Raw genomic sequence first — 21,450 nt, forward strand, 5'->3', positions numbered from 1 at the left:
GGTACTTTGTCACATAATAAAACCTGGGGGCATCAGAGTACTGGGTGGACCTAATTCGCCCGGGAAAAGCGGCTGCTAAAGGACAAGACTTTGACCTGCAGGTGCCAATTGACTGCGGGGTGTGGCAACAGAGTCAGGGTAGGCCCAGGTGCGTCTGTGGCTATATCATCCCCAGTCACAGCCACACCACCCTCTTAGCATTAGTAGTACTGCCATTGTTACCTTTTAGTTTATGTTTTTATATATGTGTGATAATAAAATTATCAAAAGGGTGAGAATTGTTAAGGAAATTTAAGCAATGTATAGAATCTATTCTGACTTTTTAATATCATGTAATACTAACAGACATTATTATGTAAGATGTTTTGCTGACAAAGAATGTAGGTACGTGACAAGAACTTGCTAAGTCACCCTAGTCTTGCTTATTTGTGTCATGTGCCCACCCAGGACCAGATGGTGTTCGATAAGGAGGAACGGGCCTCAAGGCCTGCTATGATTGGTCCAAGCTTGGGTGGAGTAATTCTTTGTAATATGCAATATTAGGGGCCATCTATGCCATGTTCGAGAGGCAGATGGAGCTCCCTTGTAATTACTTGTAAGTGCATGCTGACTGTCACTTTATTGTAATCTTGCTCTGCCATTATCAATATAAACTCTGATCTGACCACAACTGTCCACGTTGATTTTTCCACAACACCACCTACCCCCACACCCACCCACCTTGTGTCTTAATATCCGAGCTGCATTCTCACCATTTCTTTGGCTCCTTCTTTCTTGGCAGAAATCTGCTTTGTGGAACGTTGTCAAAAATATTTGTCACTCGGCACAATCTGGGTTTTCTCCATGCCAAGTCCCATTCCTTACCCTGCTGATATAATTGGGGTGAGTGGGAGCCATTAGATGAGCCCACGCCCTGGAACAGGCTTAACAGTGAAGTAAAGACAGAAAGGATTAGAGAATTCTTATTTAAATGGTGAAAATGCTCAAGTTTCAGATTACCCAGCTAGGATAATTTCCCCTTTTTTATTTTTCATATGATTGGCATGTTACTTTTACACATTCTCTTCTAAATGAGAATTTAAAAGAAAAAAAAGAAAAAGAAAGTCATCCGGCCACACGCATATACAGAGTGGAGAAAGCCATTTTGTGGGTTATACTAATATTCAGGACCTCATGACATCACTTGTGTGTAGTAAACTTCCATTTTTAAATTGATCCAGTAATGTCAAATCCAGTACCACTACAGTAGATCCTAACCTATCTAAAATGACAAAAAAAAGAGAGAGTCTGGCATCACTGATGAAATTGCAAAAGAAGAATGTGATTCATCCAAATCCTTACTGGCATCGCTGACAATGTCTCTGCATGCAAGCCAAACTGTCCAGAGAGTTTATTTTATGTCCAGGAAACTGCAAACTTGTCACTCATGCTCCGATTTCTTCATTGCACCAAACTAATACATGATGGCATATTCAATTTGTCCATGTTAATTTTCCACATGGACCGTAAAACTGCGTCCAGCTGCAGAGCCGGGGTGGGGGAACATGCTCAGGGCATATGTACCCCCGGGACCCCCTCTCTCATGGGCATACTGGCCGGCGTTGCCCAGACATGGCCTCCGCCGGCAGGAACAGCTCTCTCTGCAGGAGCACGGGTCCGCAAGTCATTTGAGTAGGGGGACATTGTACTTCTTGCAGTGCTGCTTCCTTAGCCCCCACGTCTCATCCATCCTCCGCTTCTTCACAGATCGTACCTGCTGCGGATCCGGTTAGGGCAGAGGAGGCGGAAGTGGAAGCAGGAGGAAGGGAAGACTAGAGAGGAGAGTTGCCCAATATTTAAATATCACAGGTATTTTAGGTTACATGCTGATTTCCTCATTTTTATTTATTTATTTTTTTACATTCACTGTGGGTATGCATAAAAAGTTATCGGGCCCAATTTTTTGCATCTAGATAGTGCAAGAATCAGGGAACGCGCATTTCCGTGTTTATCCGAAATCGGGCACAACAACTACGTTAATTTTTGCTGCAAAAATCTTGCGGCCAGTTTACGGTGTCCCAGAGACAGCATTTTATCCTTTTCAACTTGCAACATGTTGCATTACATATAGCACATAGACTGCTATTGAATTTAATACATTTTTGCTTTGTTCAGTAATATATAAAGCTGTAGACATGCTCTAAAAATAGTAACATTTTGGAAAAATTGCTTGAACAAATCTGACATAGATAATGCAAGATAATTTACAAAGCAGAATAATCATAGACGGAAAGGAAAATGTGATATGTCCCTGAAAATGAACATCCCTCATTTTTAAGAAGGGGATAATTAAGACTTATGAGTTCACTTGCGCAATAACTTTACTTCAGACCAGGCCGCACATGTAGTGTGTGGAAATGTTGTGGTCATTGCAGTGGGCAGTCCAATCAGCTCCAGCTGAATCCCCAACACACCCAGGGAAACAGATAGGTGCATTAATGGGATCCCAACCGCTGGGATCATAAATACATCCCACATCAACACCTGATTTACAGTTGTCTGACATTCGAATGAACAATACAGTTGAATTAGGGAAAATGTCTTATTTTGGCTGAGGAACAGCTGTAAGCACTGTAATTGTGAATCGGGTTAATACTACGTGGAACATATTCCCTTTCTGCATATCTGGATTGCAATATATTTTCTTCTGCCTGCATAGTAAGACCATCTGTAGCTTGCACTGAAATGCTGGTGCCGCCACTAGGTGTTCCTGGTAGTCGCACAAGGTTCTTGAGTTTAGGAGGCAGCTAAAACATTGAACTGAACACTGAATGAGTGACATACAGTAGTGTCACTCATTGAGTGTCGAGTCCTGTCGTGCCGTCACATGGAGTGCTGGTGGAAAACAGTAATGGGCAGCTTTTACTTGTGAAGTTACTTTTTGATGCTCCTCCAGAATCATGTTGGTAATGGGATGGGCGTGTGGCACTGAGAACCTGTATTTCACAGCTCCGGATTTCCATCAGGTGAAAATTCTTTACCTCACCCACACAATGTAGAGAGGGCATTGTGGACAAGGTCACCCTCAGTGGCCGTGCTGACAAATTTGTGGGCTAAGTCTCTGTTTGCAAGAATGTAGCTTATCTGCGCACTAACAACCAGTGATGTCACTGTGTCTTTTCATTACTAATATTCCTGAGGTACTGCTGATACTAAGTGAATGGATGGGCTGCGTCCAGTATGTGATATATACCTTAAGTCGTGGGTCTTCAACCGTAGCCCTCCAGCTGCTGTGGAACTATACATCACAGAATGCAGTGCCACAGTTTTAGCATGCCTTAATAGCAAAACTGTGCCAGGACATGTTGGGATGTGTAGTTCCACAGCTGATGGAGGGCCGAAGTTGAAGACCCATGCCTTAAGTCAATGTCAAGATTTATTTAACAGTGTCTAGTTACCTTTAAGGAAAATAATACATTTTCCTTAACCTTGGATCAGTTACGTTGTCATATTCCCAGATTCCCTGGTCTTAGAGCGTCTGATGACTGCGAGCTAAAGGTCTGTAGTTGTCAGTCAGAGGAATTAATGGCCCCAAGGCATCAGAGCAGAAGGCTAACACTCATTTATAAAGAATTTTAATGTCAACGAAGCATACACAATACTGATTGAGTTAACAAATATTTTTATAGATTTACATGAGGATTTAAGAACATGTCTGTGCAAAGGAGAAGGTATTATGCAATGGTTATACAATATGTTCTGGCTGCATTTCATCCAGTTTCCTAATATAACATTCTTGTGTCAGATAAGAAATAAGTGTGTAGTCTAGCAGGGAGAGGCAGTGTAGCTCCGGAAATCATCCACATGCTTTTCTCAGACTTTTTTCCTGAAAGTCTCTAAGTCGTAGTGTAAACAGTCTAAGGCAGCGGTTCCCAAACTTTTTTGAATCACGGCGCCTAGAGTATCAGAATTATTTTTACGTACACCTTGACCTAAAAATTATTCAGAAATTTTGAAAGTAATATTAAATTAAGTAAATTGTGTTTATATGTCATCCTTATGTTCAGTTATGTGGTGAGGGACAAGATTTGCTTCTGTTTGTACACATAGTTTATGATTTGCAGCCACAAGTACTGGTTTTGCCTATTACATTGACCATAAATAATTTGAATTGGTCCTGGACCACCAATCCAAGGCACCCCTGCAAGTGTTCAGAGGCACCTCAGGAGGAGAACCACTGGTCTAGGGAATGAACTGTGTGTATCTCTCTCTCTCTCTCTCTCTCTCTATATATATATATATCTGTTACATGCGGCGTGGTGAGGCAGAGCCTCTCCCGTCATACTAACGTATAAGCCAGAGTTCTGGCTATATAGAGCATATGAAAAATACAAAGAATATATTAGAAATATCTACTTTGTATTATTCTAATCATTATTATAGTCAAAACTCTGACAGGTGAGCCGCCTATCTTGTCTACACTTCTCTGATCAAAGCTCACCAAATTTCCAGGAGTTTATACTGCTGCACCTCTGTATAATGCCCACATGCACCCTTGGGCTCATATATTGTGTGTAAATCTGGCACTAGCCAGTGCCTCTTCAGCCATTTACATCACTGCACATGACTGGTATACATATGGGCCTGATTTAGATATGTATGTTATTCTCAGCGCAGCAGCAATGACATAATATTCTAATGCTGTAGGAGGTGTGTTCGGACAAAAGACGAACCCCCCCTCCCCCACCTCACAGCATTGCATATCCAAGTGCTTCAGTCAAAGGCTCTGCATCAGATCACTGCTGCGACTATCGATTGCGGTGCTTGCAGCCCTCGACCATCTTCATAAGCCTCAGGTTACTCAGAATGTACCGCGTAACTACTCAGCCAGGGCCAGGAAGCCTGAGTCAGAATACGCAGACATTGGTCTGGCCGCCACTCCTACTAACCGCGGGTAACATGCCACCATTTTGAAAACCGCTGCCCTGCACTGCGTCCATCTCACACCCAAATGGCCGCAGCAGTGTAAATTGTGCTGCCGCTTGGGGGCACTCTGTGCGAGATCGCAGGACCTGTTCTGCACATGCGTAAAACCCCCTACCATTGGTTTTGTGTATACGTCTGATGCCCTAAGTGCAATATGGAGTACTATTTTATTCTACATATACGTGCAAGTGCTTAGATATTCTTCAAGCTGAAATAATGCAATAATTAGCATTACTGTTTATTATATGTGAGTACTGTACTATTGTATATAAGGCTTTTTGAAGCAGAGTGATGCACACCCTCCAACATGACCCATTCCATTAGGTACAAAAATGCTGCAGTGCAGACTTAAGTTCATACAAAGGAACCATACCACCTGCCAGTGAGTCCTGGCCGGCAATGCCTGTCAGCGTTTGGGTGGCAGATGGTATTTGAATACTATTATAAAATACTATTAGGAAATCTGTGGACTCCAATTGGACCTCTTTCCAGGCACTTGTTAGATATAATAGTGTGATGTACTGCTTAGGGCCATGGTATTTTTACAATTGTTTTTATACTATATTTATATAAATTTTTTACGATTGTTTTCGTAATCATCGTGTGTTTACTTACTCGCCACATCAGTATTATGTTGTATATTAACTAATCTTCACTAGCGACGTCCTTTTTAGTATTAGAATTGTCTGCTATTTGAACACTATTTTCTTATTATTATACTACACACTGGCATATTTATAATGGGTGCCAGGGGCAAACGCAGGATTTTCTGAGGGGGGGTTCCATACTGTACACACATATATATATATATTTACATAGCACAACACACACACACACACACACACACATACATACATACATACATAACTGTCTCCGTCTCTGGAAAAAAGAATTTGCTCCATCCGGGGGGGGGGGGGGGGGGGTTCTGGGCACTCAGAAACCCCTCCTCCATGCGCCACTGGGTGCAGCCCCTCTTTACCAAACTACAGAATAGTGTTATATTTTTATTCCAGTCAAAAGTGAGCTTTGTAAAGGTGCATACACATGGTGCGATACTGACTTTGTGCGATTTTGACTATGCGATACTAGATAGTCAAGGTTGACTTGCCTGCACAGTTTATTTTTTTCTTGCGATACCGACCACGCGGGACCGCGCACTGATATCGCAAGCTGTGTACACATGGTGTGATTTGCACTAACTTTCCTTGCAATTTTGACTATATGGCACTGTGTGTATGCCCTTTTAGATAAACTGTAACTTCGAATGTAAATAAAGAACATATATAAAGAAAGTTTCCATTTTTATTTTGTTAAACTAAAAAAAAACAAAAAACTTTATTTGCCCCCAACAAACACCAGTACACAGCTCATTGTCTCCTTTCTAAAGATGTCTGGATTGAATTCCTTATTTTCCTTTTGGGCTTATTTTAATAATACATGTCTCTTAAGCCCACTCTGGAAAATCAATTGCTTCATTATTTGGGCTGCTCAGCATTAAATCTTTTTTTTAGGTCATTGTGACCAGTGTTCACAGTTTCCCACCACGTTTAATCATTCATTAACGTGAGAGTGCAGGGAACACAACTATCCTATTGATTGTATACTCTTATTTTTAACCTTTAGAAAGTGATGTCCTTGTGAAGGTTTGATGCTTAGGACCAGATACTGTACAAGGAAATTGTATGAAAGTGTCAGATTTGACATTGTAACTGAGGGCCTGATTCAGGGATGTACGCAATGCTTAGTTCAGTGATTATCACCTGACTGCGCATATGCCATAGTCGCACTGCGCACACGCCAAGGTATCTTGTGCTTACCTTGTTACATTGCAAGGATAAATTTGTGTTGTTTACACTAAGCTCATTCCCAGCCATCTGCACCACAAGTCTCAGCAGACCAGATGCCTTTTTTTTTTTAAATTTTTCAGTTGTCTGATTTTGTTAAGCCTGTGCCCACTTTAGCCTCAGTTTTCTGGTGGTAGCTGACAGGAGTGGATCCTGGTGTGGTCTAAGGTTGCTGTAACCTATCCACTTCAAAGTTTGATATGTTATGTGTACAGCGATGCATACCACTGTTGGCTAGTTTGACCATTCTTCTGTCTCATTAACAAGGTATTTTCACCTACAGAACTGGATCATTTTTGTGAACCATGGGCCTAATTCAGGTTGGATCAAAATTGCAAAACTGCTATTAGCAGTTTTGCATTACGATCCTTAGCAATGCAAATGCAGGAGGAGGTGCATACCACCTTCTTCCTGCATACCACCTCCTTCCTGCATACCACCTCCGTCCTGCACACCACCTCCGTCCTGCACACCACCTCCGTCCTGCACACCACCTCCATCCTGCATACCACCTCCTCCCTGCATACCACCTCCGTCCTGCATACCACCTCCTCCCTGCATACCACCTCCTCCCTGCATACCACCTCCTTCCTGCATACCACCTCCGTCCTGCATACCACCTCCGTCCTGCACACCACCTCCGTCCTGCACACCACCTCCTCCCTGCACACCACCTCCGTCCTGCATACCACCTCCTCCCTGCATACCACCTCCTCCCTGCATATCACCTCCTTCCTGCATAACACCTCCGTCCTACATACCACCTCCTTCCTGCATACCACCTCTGTCCTGCATACCATCTCTTTCATACCACCTCCTTCTTGCATACCACCTCCATCCTGCATACCACCTCCATCCTGCATACCACCTCCGTCCTACATACCACCTCCTTCCTGCATACCACCTCTGTCCTGCATACCATCTCTTTCCTGCATACCACCTCCTTCTTGCATACCACCTCCATCCTGCATACCACCTCCATCCTGCATTTGCGATTGCTAAAAACTGCAATGCTTACGCAATGTTCGCTTGTGACTACACCCTGAGTAAGTCTGACCTTACTCAGACTTGCAGTTGCAGGGAGGCTAGCAACGCCAAGGAAACTGCGACAGCGTCGCAGTCCTTGGCCTCGGCACCCCTGGAAAACGGGGCAGCACGCCTCAGTTTTCCATAATGCCAGCTGCCTCTGCCCCTGTGCCTCCACGCAAACACCTCTGCCTGTCAATCAGGCAGAGGCGATTGCATAAGCAATCCAACCCAAGTAAGGCTCCATTTTCTTCAAACTCAACTGTTGTGCGTGCATATCCCAGGAGATCAGCAGTTTCTGAGATACACTACCCTGTCTAGCTCCAACAATCATTCTGTCAATGTTTTTAAGGCTAGGTCACACTATGTGATATGTCGCTTGATCCTGTGGATCACAGCAACATACTGTATCATGTGTTGTGTACCCTTGATTGTTCTGCACTTCAGATGTGATGACTCTGCTGATGATGACATGCATCGTTCTTCGTGTAATGCTATGTACACATGCAATCCCATACGATACAATATCGTATCATATTGTATAAGATATCAGATCAGATCGTGTGTACATACTACAAACGATGTCAAACGATGTCTAGAAACAAAGTCATCACTGGAGTTCAAAACCACACAATGGGGGTAATTCCAAGTTGATCGCAGCAGGAATTTTGTTAGCAGTTGGGCAAAACCATGTGCACTGCAGGGGAGGCAGATTTAACATGTGCAGAGAGAGTTAGATTTGGGTGGGGTGTGTTTAATCTGCAATCTAATTTGCAGTGTAAAAATAAAGCAGCCAGTATTTACCCTGCACAGAAACAAAATAACCCACCAAAATCTAACTCTTTCTGCACATGTTATATCTGCCTCCCCTGCAGTGCACATGGTTTTGCCCAACTGCTAAAAAAAATCCTGCTGCGATCAACTTGGAATTACCCCCAATATCACCTCATCAAGACTGCATGCAGTCCGACGTACAAGGTCGCATGCAACCCGCGGGAGTGTGCATCGTACGTCGGATCATGCAGACACATTATGCAATATCATTTAGGACTGAACAATATAATTCAGATTGTGAACGATATTGCATAGTGTCTATGGGCTATAAGGGCGACCAATGTATCTTTACATCAGTCGTCCCATCGGTCACGATCCCTGTCATTGTAGTGTGTACCCGAACTTAGATCACATTTCTTCTCTATTCTGGTGTTTGGTTTGTTCAACAACGGAACCTCTTGACTGTGTCTGTTGACTTTATACCTCATGATTAGATGATTAGATTTTTGCATTACCCAGCATGTAAACCTAGTAATGTGGCCACTTGGGTGCTGTGCAACTCAGATGCATGCACATACCAACAGTCATCACTCCACTGCATCCAACTCAGAATCAGGCTCACAATGCACACCTAAATGCACTCTCTCCACCCCACCAGCTTTTGTTTGTTTAAGTAATGACAAATAATGAAAACTTGTTCTTCAGTGCACCACGTGGCATATGTGTACGCTTAATTCCTGGTCTGCCCAACTCTCTTCATAACAAAAATATGACACAAGTGGCGGATTTAAAGGGGGGCGGAATCGGCTATCCCCCCCCCTCTCCCTACACTTGCCCCGCACATTCGAGATGCTGGCGCTGGGACAACTCCTGCACAGTACTTCCGCCGTGGCGCAGCCGCATGTAGCAGAGTCTGCAGGACTTGGGGCTACTGCTGCCTGGGACACCCACCGCTGCGGCCTCCGTCGTGACGGACTGGGAGGTGACAGCAGCCAATCAGCACCAGCTTCCCCCGGGCTCACTCCGGGCTTTGTGTGCAGCGATCAGTGGAGGAAGAGCCCCATGCGGGGTAAGCAGCAGCCGGATGTGGGAGAAGACCGCTCCCGGGCCTGTGCAGCCATTGCGAGGAGGACAGACAACGGGGGCCAGAGGTAAGCAGCTGCCGTGTCTGTCATCGTGTAACACAGGGGGAACGGAACTACAAGTGCCAGCTGGCAGGGCAGGCTCAGCTTGCAGTCTCAATTGTCATGTAATGAGCAGCATCTCTAGGATTGGTAATAAAATAAAACAGGTGTCCGGGAAATTGCACCTGCCATACACCCATGCCTGGCAGCGGCTGCCTCCATGTTCTGGCACTGTACTGTCCTAATCATGTGCTGCACTAGTGTCCATGATAGAGGGATGGCAGTGCTTCTGTGTACTTATTGCTGTACATTATACATCAGTAGTTATATGCTGTCCATGTGGGCTTGGGGTGCAGGATTAGTGATTCTGTAGCCACAGTTACTCTGATAATCTACATAAAAATGGAAAGTACATTAGAAATACGGATGGAGCCCTCTACATCTTTGCCTTTAATAGGATTAACTGAGCCAGAGCAGTCGGACTTAATCCCCAGCTGTAATGACTTAGGCCCTCATTCCGAGTTGATCGCTCGCTAGCTGCTTTTAGCAGCTGTGCAAACGCTAAGCCGCCGCCCTCTGGGAGTGTATCAAAGCTTAGCAGAAGTGCGAACGAAAGGATTGCAGGGCTGCTACAAAAAAAGATTGTGCAGTTTCTGAGTAGCTCGAGACCTACTCCTAGCTTGCGATCACTGCAGACTATTGAGTTCCTGTTTTGACGTCACGAACACGCCCTGCGTTCGCCCAGCCACGCCTACGTTTCACCAGCCACTCCTGCGTTTTTATCTGGCACGCCTGCGTTTTTTCACACACTCCCCGAAAACGGTCAGTTACCTCCCAGAAACACCCGCTTCCTGTCAATCACTCAGCGACCAGCAGTGCGACTGAAAAGCGTCGCTAGAGCTTGTGTAAAACTGCATCGGCTTTTGTGAAAGTACGACGCACGTGCGCAGTGTGCCCTATACGCATGCGCAGAATTGCAGTTTTTTGGCCTGATCGCTGCGCTGCGAACGAAAGCAGCTAGCGATCAACTCGGAATGAGGGCCTTAATCCCCTGCTGTATTGTTCTCTCTGTATTGTATTGCAGCTGAGAACAATAGATGAAAAGCTTGTGCTAATAAACCTTGGTGCACCTAGGCGCAGCAAACAAGCCTAGATGAGCGTGGCTCCATCTGTACCATAGTTGCCAAACTATCCTTAAATATTATGTGTTTATGGGACACTGTGTGGTATATAATGTGTTTGGGGGCACTGTGTGGAATATAATGTGTTTGGGGGCACTGTGTGGAATATAATGTGTTTGGGGGCACTGTGTGGCATATACTCATGTGTTTGGGGGACACTGGCATATAATGTGTTTGGGGGCACTGTGTGGAATATAATGTGTTTGGGGGCACTGTGTGGCATATAATGTGTTTGGGGGCACACTGGCATATAATGTGTGTGGGGGACACTGGCATATAATGTGTTTGGGGGACACTGGCATATAATGTGTTTGGGGCCGTGGTATGGCATATAATGTATTTGGGGGCACTGTGTGGCATATAATGTGTTTGGGGGACACTGTGTGGCATACAATATGTTTGAGGGACAACGTGTGACATACAGTGTGTTTGGGAGACACTGTGTGGCATACAGTGTGTTTGAGGGAGACACTGTGTGGCATATAATGTGTTTGGGGGACACTGTGTGGCATATAATGTGTTTGGGGACACTGTGTGGCATATGTTGACCAAAAATGGGAGGGGCAGGACTGTAAGTGGGAGGAGCAATGAGTAGAGAGGGGAGGAGTTGGTATTCATTCTTAAACCGACCCTCCCCCCCTAAAAGTAAAGTCTAGGTTCGCCACTGATGACAGTTCCATGTACTTGCCCAGAAAATGGGCATTTGTACAAAAAATAGATGTGTGATATGAAAAATTAGCATTTGCAAATGCTTCGATTCCTTTGCTCATACATATAAAACATATCTCTGTAAGTGTTTTACATGGCTCCCTAAAGGGGCCTACACACAGTGCGATTTTACCTCCGATATGAACCATATAGTCCATATTGGAAGTAAATATAGTGCATACAGTATCTCACCATGTGTACGCACCTTGCGATGCCAGTGCGCAGTCCCGTGGGATCGACATTGCAAGGAACTATAGTGGGTGCAGGCAGGGCCGATACTGTCTATATTGGAGATTCATGCCTCCGGCGTCAATATACAGTAGTCAGTATAGGCTGCCACATGGGTCGCATCGTGTGTACGTAAAATTAGTCCTTACAGAAGAGGAGCTGCTTAAATCGCAAATTCAGCACAGTTGTAGGGAGAAAGGTGCCCCGGTGATCAATAAAGATATAGTTAAAGCCACATGGCTAGCAATGCATGGTAACTGCAAGTTCTAGTTCTTTGAAAAGGGAGTGACAGGTTAGAAAAGTTACCAATCTGGCACCTGTGGCAAATGCCAGAAGGCCGATGCCCTGATGGGTCGATCCAACCATGCAGAGAGACCAGGGCTAGCTGAGCACTCTGCTTGGCTGCTCGGCTCACATAGGGCCTAATTCAGACCTGATCGCTAGGGTGCATTTTTTGCATCCCTGCGATCAGGTAGTCGCCGCCTACAGGGGGAGGGGGAAATCGCTGTGCAGGGGTGCGATCGCATGTGCAGGAGAGCTGTACAAACAGAAGTTTGTGCAGTCTCTGCACAGACCAGTACTTACTCTTCCAGTGCGATGATCGGGGCCGGAGCTGATGTCAGAAACCTTCCCTTCAAACACCTGGTCCCTCCTGCGTTTCTCTGGACACTCCTTAAAAACGGTCAGCTGTCACCCAAAAACGGCCTCTTCCTGTCAGTCACCTTGCGATCGCCCGTGCGATCGCCTTCTCGCACCATCCCGTCGCTGCCCGCCGATCCCCGTCACTGCGGAGCGACGCTCCTGCTCATTGCTGTGCATACGCATGCGCAGTTCAGACCTGATCGCAGGCTGTATGAAAATGCAGCCTAGCGATCAGGTCTGAATTAGGCCCATAGACAGGTGCTGGCAGAGCAGTTCCACCTCCCGGTGCTCTGCTCAACTGCAAGGCATATTACAGAGAGACAGGGGCGTGCAGCGAGGGCAGGCCCTTTTGACTTGCAACACGCCCTGTGAGCTATGACCGCACCCCCTCTTTGCACAGTAATATGCTGCAGCTATTATACAGCCCCAGTCCATCTCTGCCTAGCAAAGTAAGGAACAGCATAGCTTCAAAGCAAATATAATTCATATTATTTTCTTTGCTCACTGAAGTTCCAGTAAGCACTAGGGAAGCCTTCAATAATTAAAGAAACCAATTTAACATGTTTCTATTAACATTTCTGCTACTACAGAATATATTGGTATAAATAAATCATGAAAACACAGTAACATCTCAATAAGAGCTTGTACCACTAAAATAGCAAAGCGATAATATACTCTCAGGTGAGATACACATGAGACAAAGGGCATTTGCAGAGTCTTTATCTGTCTGTCCTGCAACAAGCCTGTCTCTCCTGTCACCACCTGATTGCTATACTGCCGTTTGTTCACTAATATTTTGTGACCTGTCATGTTTTTATGCTAAAGTCATGGACGCCAGACTTGCTAAACACAAGCCAAGCTTGTCTCCCCTCTCAGAATTCAGACACACTACAAATAATATAAAATAATATAAAGATATGTCCCTAGTTTGGACATAAAAAAATACAATAAATTGTAATTGTAGGGTGGAGTTTAAAAAAAATACATTTACATGGTTGGGTGAAGATTAGTAGAATTATCCTAGTACAAATGTACTTTAATAGGCAACTTTTTCAAATCGTGCAAGGTCTTTTATCCGTGCCAAGTGGGCCTGATTCAGAGTTGTACGCAAACCCAATGGTTGTCATATCTCTAGGGTCATTTCTCATATTGGAGGTGCATGGGCACGCCCATCTTGATACATGTCAGCTGACTCTCTGATCACCAACCAGAAGCTGCTCTAGGATCAGCTGATCCAGGGCATAGGGATTCCTATTTAAGGTTGTTCTGGTGAGCAGATCAGTGCTAGAACAACTTCAGTCCTGTGACCTGCTATTGGCTCTCAAACACTATTCCTTGGAGTGTTTTGGTTCCTAGTTGTGTTCCTTTTTGCTATTTCCAGCTAGTACCAGTATTCATTGTACGCTGTGCACTTCAGTCTGCAAGTATCCAGTATCAATACGTGTTACTTGCTGCTCTGCCAGTGTCTATTCATGGGAGACAGCGGGCTAGGGACATGCCAGCAGCTTATAGAGTGCATTCTACGCAGTGCACTTCCATCTGCAGGTATCAGTATCCATTCTACTCAGTGAACTTCAGTCTGCAAGTACCAGTATTCATTCTACTCAGTGCACTTCAGTCTGCAAGTACCAGTATTCATTCTACTCAGTGCACTTCAGTCTGCAAGTACCAGTATTCATTATACTCAGTGCACTTCAGCCTGCAAGTACCAATATCCATTCTACTCAGTGCACTTCAGTCTGCAAGTACTGTACCAGTATTCATTCTACTCAGTGCACTTCAGTCTGCAAGTACCAGTATTCATTCTACTCAGTGCACTTCAGCCTGCAAGTACAGGTACCAGTATTCATTCTACTCAGTGCACTTCAGTCTGCAAGTACCAGTATTCATTCTACTCAGTGCACTTCAGCCTGCAAGTACTGTACCAGTATTCATTCTACTCAGTGCACTTCAGTCTGCAAGTACCAGTATTCATTCTACTCAGTGCACTTCAGTCTGCAAGTACCAGTATTCATTCTACTCAGTGCAATTCAGCCTGCAAGTACTGTACCAGTATTCATTCTACTCAGTGCACTTCAGCCTGCAAGTACTGTACCAGTATTCATTCTACTCAGTGCACTTCAGTCTGCAAGTACCAGTATTCATTCTACTCAGTGCACTTCAGCCTGCAAGTACTGTACCAGCATTCATTCTGCGCAGTGGACTTTATGCTGCAAGTACTAATATCCTTTACTGTGCACGTGAACCAGCAAGCATACCTCTCAATTTTGTCTAGGGTCCCCAAAATATAGGGGGTGTGGCCTCACAGGAAGTGCTGTGAACGCGAGCATGGCTCAATTTACATCACTGTGGGGTCATGCCCAGTGCTCTGTAAACTGCTGGCCATGCCTTCAGTTCTTCTCTCCTGGTGAATAGGCGCTGTGCGCCACACACACACACCACAGGACACTGCGGCCCATAGGTGGGACTGCAGGACAGTGTCCGAAAAACGGGACTGTCCCACCAAAAGCAGGACTGTCCCACTCATTTATATTTACAACCGTGAAAATCAGAAACTCCCCTGCAAAGAAGTGAAAATGTGTGACAGTGTACGTGTGTACAACAAAATTCAGTTCTTTCTTAAGCATGTCTAATACTACTATAGCAGTCTTATGACAAGCTAAACTTCTCCAGGTTTTCAGGGCTACCACTGTACTCATTTTAATAAGAATCATTATTAAATAACCACAGAGTATTTGAAGAATGCAAATAAAAGGTGTAGTATGTAATTAAAGATTTGTTTTTTACTCCTTCAGGTTTCCCAAGAGTGGGGGTCAATGTTCTTTGTACAAACCCAATATGCATGGCGTGCAAGCCCTTATACCTAGTAATTATACCTCCTGAGTGTGCAATCTGCTAGAAAGGCTTTGGCAGGCAGCGGATCCAGTGCAGGTGTTTGCTGGAGTGTATAAATGTATTTAAATGAAGCTACTTAGGTGTGAGTAATTGGGCTATACAGGAACCGAGCTCAAATGGCAGGAGTTGTGTGCACTTACTTACTGTACATAATGACATCTGGTGTAGCATGGGAAAAGAATGCAGGGACTGACCTTACTACCCAGGAGCTCCATCAGATCAGATAATAGGAAGTATATCTGTAAGTTACATTAAAGCCATTTAGTAATGAAGTGTTTGACGGCTTAATAGGGCCATTGGACACCCCCTAATAACCGAGCTTGTAGACGAGAGGAAGTGTTTGTGATTTCTATTGACACTGAAGACAAAATAAAGTGGTTGTGTTTTTACATCATTTTTGTATCTCTTGAACTAATCCTAAATTGTTATACTGTATTTAGGGCTACATTTTGATTTGTTCTTGCATAAATGGTCAGTAATACATGATACAAGTTATATTATTATATTTTCCTCTTATCAATCTGGTGAACAGTTATCATTAATATTCTCTATACTATATAAATAAAGAAATGCTTATTTTTTTTTTTTTTTACAGTGTCCTGTTCTCATGCGTGTGGATCATAGGGTCGACAGTGACTAGGTCCACACCTGAAATAGGCCAACATGGTTATTAAGTCGACATAGACTAGGTCGACTTGGAAAAAGGTCGGCATGATTTTTAGTTTAGTTTTTTGGTGTCGTTTTCTTTGTAAAATGACCAGGAACCCCAATTAGTGTACCGTGTCCCCTCGCGTGGCTCGCTTTTCTCGCCATGCTTCGGCCAAGGTGACTATTCCCAATCGTAGTCCACGTGGATCATAAAGTATGAAAAAGTAAAAAAAATGTTTGTTTGTTTTTTTAAAACCCAAGTCGACCTTTTCATGTGTCGACCTTTGCCATGTTGACATAGTGACCATGTCAACCTATAGATCATGTTGACATAATGCATGTCGACCAATAGTGGTCGACCTAATGAGTGTCGACCTAAAGACTGTATACCGTTCTCATACTGCTAACATATTGACATTGGACCTAATTCAGACCTAATGCGGGGGGACGCCCAGCGGCGATGCTTTTGTACTGGAAGAGTTGCTCCCTGCCAGTGAAGCTCCTGCGCGCTGGCAGGAGCTAATCGTCGCTGTGAGGGTCGCAGCGGCTGCGTGTGACATCATGCAGCCGCCGCGGGCCACCCCCCAACGGTCCGGGGCCTGCCTGCGTTGGCCGGACCATGCCCCCTAAATGGCGGCCAAACGCCGCTGGCCGGCCCCTCCCGCCTAGTGACCGCCTCTGCCTGTCAATCAGGCAGAGATGATCGCAGAGCTGAGTCAGCTGTCTGCCATGCGCCGGCGCACTACGGTATCGGCGCATGCGCAGTTCAGACCTGAGCACGGCACAGCAACGATCAGGTCTGAATTAGGTCCATTAGCTTATACTCATTTTACACTGCCTAAAAAACCTGGGTAATTGGCGTGTCTACCCAGGCCGCGGCTCAGTGAAAACGGCTTCTAAGAAAAAACAGGATTTGTTACCAGGTGTCTAGCAGGGTTTTTAGCGGGTAAAACAGAGGAACGCAGTGAAATAGCTCTTACCTGGGATTTTGACCCAGGTAATCGCATAAGCCGCTGATTGGTCCTTCCAGTCATATCTACTTCCATGCCAGGAGTGAATATTTATATGCAATTAGAAGCTGTGTCTCTTAAATTTTATATGTAGTTAGACGATGTATGTTTTATATATATTACCTGGAGAAACTCCTCATATTTTGCATTAAATATACTGTATTTTCACTATAACATAACATTATATAACCTTCACTTCTTGACAGAGAAACAAGGCAGATACTTATAAATCCTTGAGGGATGCAGTTAAAATGTCAGTTGTCATGATCTCGGTGTTTATGAGTCCGATGCCGGAATCCCGACAGCCGGTGACATAAGGACATACGAAATCCTGACCACCGCCCGGTATACCTATTCGGTCGCCGGGTCCACACCACCAACCAAGTGGGAATAGAACCTGTGGCGAGTGAAGCCCGAAGCATAGCGAGCCCACGAGGGGGCTCGCTGCCTCACTGCCAGGATTCCGGCGATGGAATGCCGCAGTCTGTATACTGACAGCGGCATCCCGACTGCCGGTAAATCATATTGAACCCATCCTTAGCAGGCCGCTAATTATAATATTGTGAGGCGCTAGAAATCCATTTCCGGCTTACTGCCAACAGCATAAAATGAAGGGGAGTTATTTATTATGTCCCTTTTTAATAAACTACAGTTATTTCTGGGCTTACCAGGGTTCAGTGGAATCTGAGGTGACCCGTAAAAAACCGGGATCCCTTTTTTCATGGGACGAGGGTGAAGTGGAAACTGGGTCTAAGCCGGGTACGACACGGCAAAATAGTGGGTAAAAAAATCCCAGGACAGACCCGGGATTTTGGTGGAAAAGGGGTATTAGTTGAAAACACCTTCTCTAGAAAGCAATACCACATTTGAAAATACTAGCGATGTGCACCGGACATTTTTCGGGTTTTGTGTTTTGGTTTTGGATTCGGTTCTACGGCCGTGTTTTGGATTCGGACGCGTTTTGGTAAAACCTCCCTGAAATTTTTTTGGCGGATTCGGTTGTGTTTTGGATTCGGGTGTTTTTTTTACAAAAAACCCTCAAAAACAGCTTAAATCATAGAATTTGGGGGTCATTTTGAGCCCATAGTATTATTAACCTCAATAACCATAATTTCCACTCATTTCCAGTCTATTCTGAACACCTCACACCTCGCAATATTATTTTTAGTCCTAAAATTTGCACCGAGGTCGCTGGATGACTAAGCTAAGCGACCCAAGTGGCCGACACAAACACCTGGCCCATCTAGGAGTGGCACTGCAGTGTGAGACAGGATGGCACTTCAAAAAATAGTCCCCAAACAGCACATGATGCAAAGAAAAAGAGGCGCAATGAGGTAGCTGTGTGACTAAGCTAAGCGACCCAAGTGGCCGACACAAACACCTGGCCCATCTAGGAGTGGCACTGCAGTGTCAGACAGGATGGCAGATTAAAAAAATAGTCCCCAAACAGCACATGATGCAAAGAAAAAAAGAGGCGCAATGAGGTAGCTGTGTGACTAAGCTAAGCGACCCAAGTGGCCGACACAAACACCTGGCCCATCTTGGAGTGGCACTGCAGTGTCAGACACGATGGCAGATTAAAAAAATAGTCCCCAAACAGCACATGATGCAAAGAAAAAAAGAGGCGCAATGAGGTAGCTGTGTGACTAAGCTAAGCGACCCAAGTGGCCGACACAAACACCTGGCCCATCTAGGAGTGGCACTGCAGTGTCAGACAGGATGGCACTTCAAAAAATAGTCCCCAAACAGCACATGATGCAAAGAAAAATGAAAGAAAAAAGAGGTGCAAGATGGAATTGTCCTTGGGCCCTCCCACCCACCCTTATGTTGTATAAACAGGACATGCACACTTTAGCAAACCCATCATTTCAGCGACAGGGTCTGCCACACGACTGTGACTGAAATGACTGGTTGGTTTGGGCCCCCACCAAAATAGAAGCAATCAATCTCTCCTTGCACAAACTGGCTCTACAGAGGCAAGATGTCCCTCCTCCTCCTCATCCTCCGATTCCTCACCCCTTTCACTGTGTACATCCCCCTCCTCACAGATTATTAATTCGTACCCACTGGAATCCACCATCTCAGGTCCCTGTGTACTTTCTGGAGGCAATTGCTGGTGATGTCTCCACGGAGGAATTGATTATAATTCATTTTGATGAACACCATCTTCTCCACATTTTCTGGAAGTAACCTCGTACGCCGATTGCTGAAAAGGTGAGCGGCTGCACTAAAACTCTTTCGGAGTACACACTGGAGGGGGGGCAACTTAGGTAAAATAAAGCCAGTTTGTGCAAGGGCCTCCAAATTGCCTCTTTTTCCTGCCAGTATACGTACGGACTGTCTGACGTGCCTACTTGGATGCGGTCACTCATATAATCCTCCACCATTCTTTTAATGGTGACAGAATCATATGCAGTGACAGTAGACGACATGTCAGTAATAGTTGGCAGGTCCTTCAGTCCGGACCAGTTGTCAGCACTCGCTCCAGACTGCCCTGCATCACCGCCAGCGGGTGGGCTCGGAATTCTTAGCCATTTCCTCGCAGCCCCAGTTGCGGGAGAATGTGAAGGAGGAGCTGTTGACGGGTCACGTTCCGCTTGACTTGACAATTTTCTCACCAGCAGGTCTTTGAACCTCTGCAGACTTGTGTCTGCCGGAAAGAGAGATCCAACGTAGGTTTTAAATCTCGGATCGAGCACGGTGGCCAAAATGTAGTGCTCTGATTTCAACAGATTGACCACCCGTGAATCCTGGTTAAGCGAATTAAGGGCTCCATCCACAAGTCCCACATGCCTAGCGGAATCGCTCTGTTTTAGCTCCTCCTTCAATCTCTCCAGCTTCTTCTGCAAAAGCCTGATGAGGGGAATGACCTGACTCATGCTGGCAGTGTCTGAACTGACTTCACGTGTGGCAAGTTCAAAGGGTTGCAGAACCTTGCACAACGTTGAAATCATTCTCCACTGCGCTTGAGTCAGGTGCATTCCCCCTCCTTTGCCTATATCGTAGGTAGCTGTATAGGCTTGAATGGCCTTTTGCTGCTCCTCCATCCTCTGAAGCATGTAGAGGGTTGAATTCCACCTCATTACCACCTCTTGATTCAGATGATGGCAGGGAAGGTTCAGGAGTGTTTGCTGGTGCTCCAGTCTTCGGCACGCGGTGGCTGAATGCCGAAAGTGGCCCGCAATTCTTCGGGCCACAGACAGCATCTCTTGCACGCCCCTGTCATTTTTCAAATAATTCTGCACCACCAAATTCAATGTATGTGCAAAACATGGGACGTGCTGGAATTTGCCCACATGTAATGCACGCACAATATTGGTGGCGTTGTTCCGATGTTACAAATCCCCAGGAGAGTCCAATTGGGGTAAGCCATTCTGCGATGATGTTCCTCAGTTTCCGTAAGAGGTTGTCAGCTGTGTGCCTCTTATGGAAAGCGGTGATACAAAGCGTAGCCTGCCTAGGAACGAGTTGGCGTTTGCGAGATGCTGCTACTGGTGCCGCCGCTGCTGTTCTTGCTGCGGGAGGCAATACATCTACCCAGTGGGCTGTCACAGTCCTATAGTCCTGAGTCTGCCCTGCTCCACTTGTCCACATGTCCGTGGTTAAGTGGACATTGGGTACAACTGCATTTTTTAGGACACTGGTGACTCTTTTTCTGACGTCTGTGTACATTTTCGGTATCGCCTGCCTAGAGAAGTGGAACCTAGATGGTATTTGGTACCGGGGACACAGTACCTCAAGCAATACTCTAGTTCCCTGTGAATTAACGGTAGATACCGGAAACACGTTTTTCACCACCCAGGCTGCCAAGGCCTGAGGTATCCGCTTTGCAGCAGGATGACTGCTGTGATGTTTCATCTTCCTCGCAAAGGACTGTTGGACAGTCAATTGCTTACTGGAAGTAGTACAAGTGGTCTTCCGACTTCCCCTCTGGGATGACGATCGACTCCCAACAGCAACAACAGCAGCAGTAGGCGTTGCACTCAAGGATGCATCGGAGGAATCCCAGGCAGGACAGGACTCGTCAGACTTGACAGTTACATGGCCTGCAGGACTATTGGCTTTCCTGTGTAAGGAGGAAATTGACACTGAGGGAGTTGGTGATGTGATTTGCAGGAGCTTGGTTACAAGAGGAAGGGATCTAGTTGGCAGTGGACTGCTTCCGCTGTCACCCAAAGTTTTTGAACTTGTCAATGACTTATGATGAATGCGCTCCTGGTGACGTATAAGGGAGGATGTTCCTAGGTGGTTAACGTCCTTACCCCTACTTATTACAGCTTGACAAAGGCAACACACGGCTTGACACCAGTTGTCCGAATTTCTGTTGAAATAATTCCACACCGAAGAGGTGATTTTTTTTGTAATTTGACCAGGCATGTCAATGGCCATATTCGTCCCACGGACA

The 21,450-nt window shown here is 45.4% G+C and overlaps 1 protein-coding gene across 7 annotated transcripts in view; it reads left to right on the forward strand.

Annotated features, from left to right (window-relative positions):
- SULF2 (sulfatase 2) overlaps positions 1–21,450 on the forward strand; it is a 663,681-nt gene that overhangs the window by 246,527 nt on the left and 395,704 nt on the right. Inside the window, exon 3 of one of the 7 annotated variants that reach the window (XM_063958899.1) lies at positions 1,747–1,848. The exons of the other annotated variants lie outside the window; for them this stretch is intronic. The gene's annotated coding sequence lies outside the window, so the exon portion shown is untranslated. The remainder of the gene's footprint in view (positions 1–1,746; positions 1,849–21,450) is intronic. 7 annotated transcript variants of the gene reach the window in all.

Source organism: Pseudophryne corroboree, chromosome 3, assembly GCF_028390025.1.
Source record: "Pseudophryne corroboree isolate aPseCor3 chromosome 3, aPseCor3.hap2, whole genome shotgun sequence".
Lineage (NCBI taxonomy): Eukaryota > Metazoa > Chordata > Amphibia > Anura > Myobatrachidae > Pseudophryne > Pseudophryne corroboree.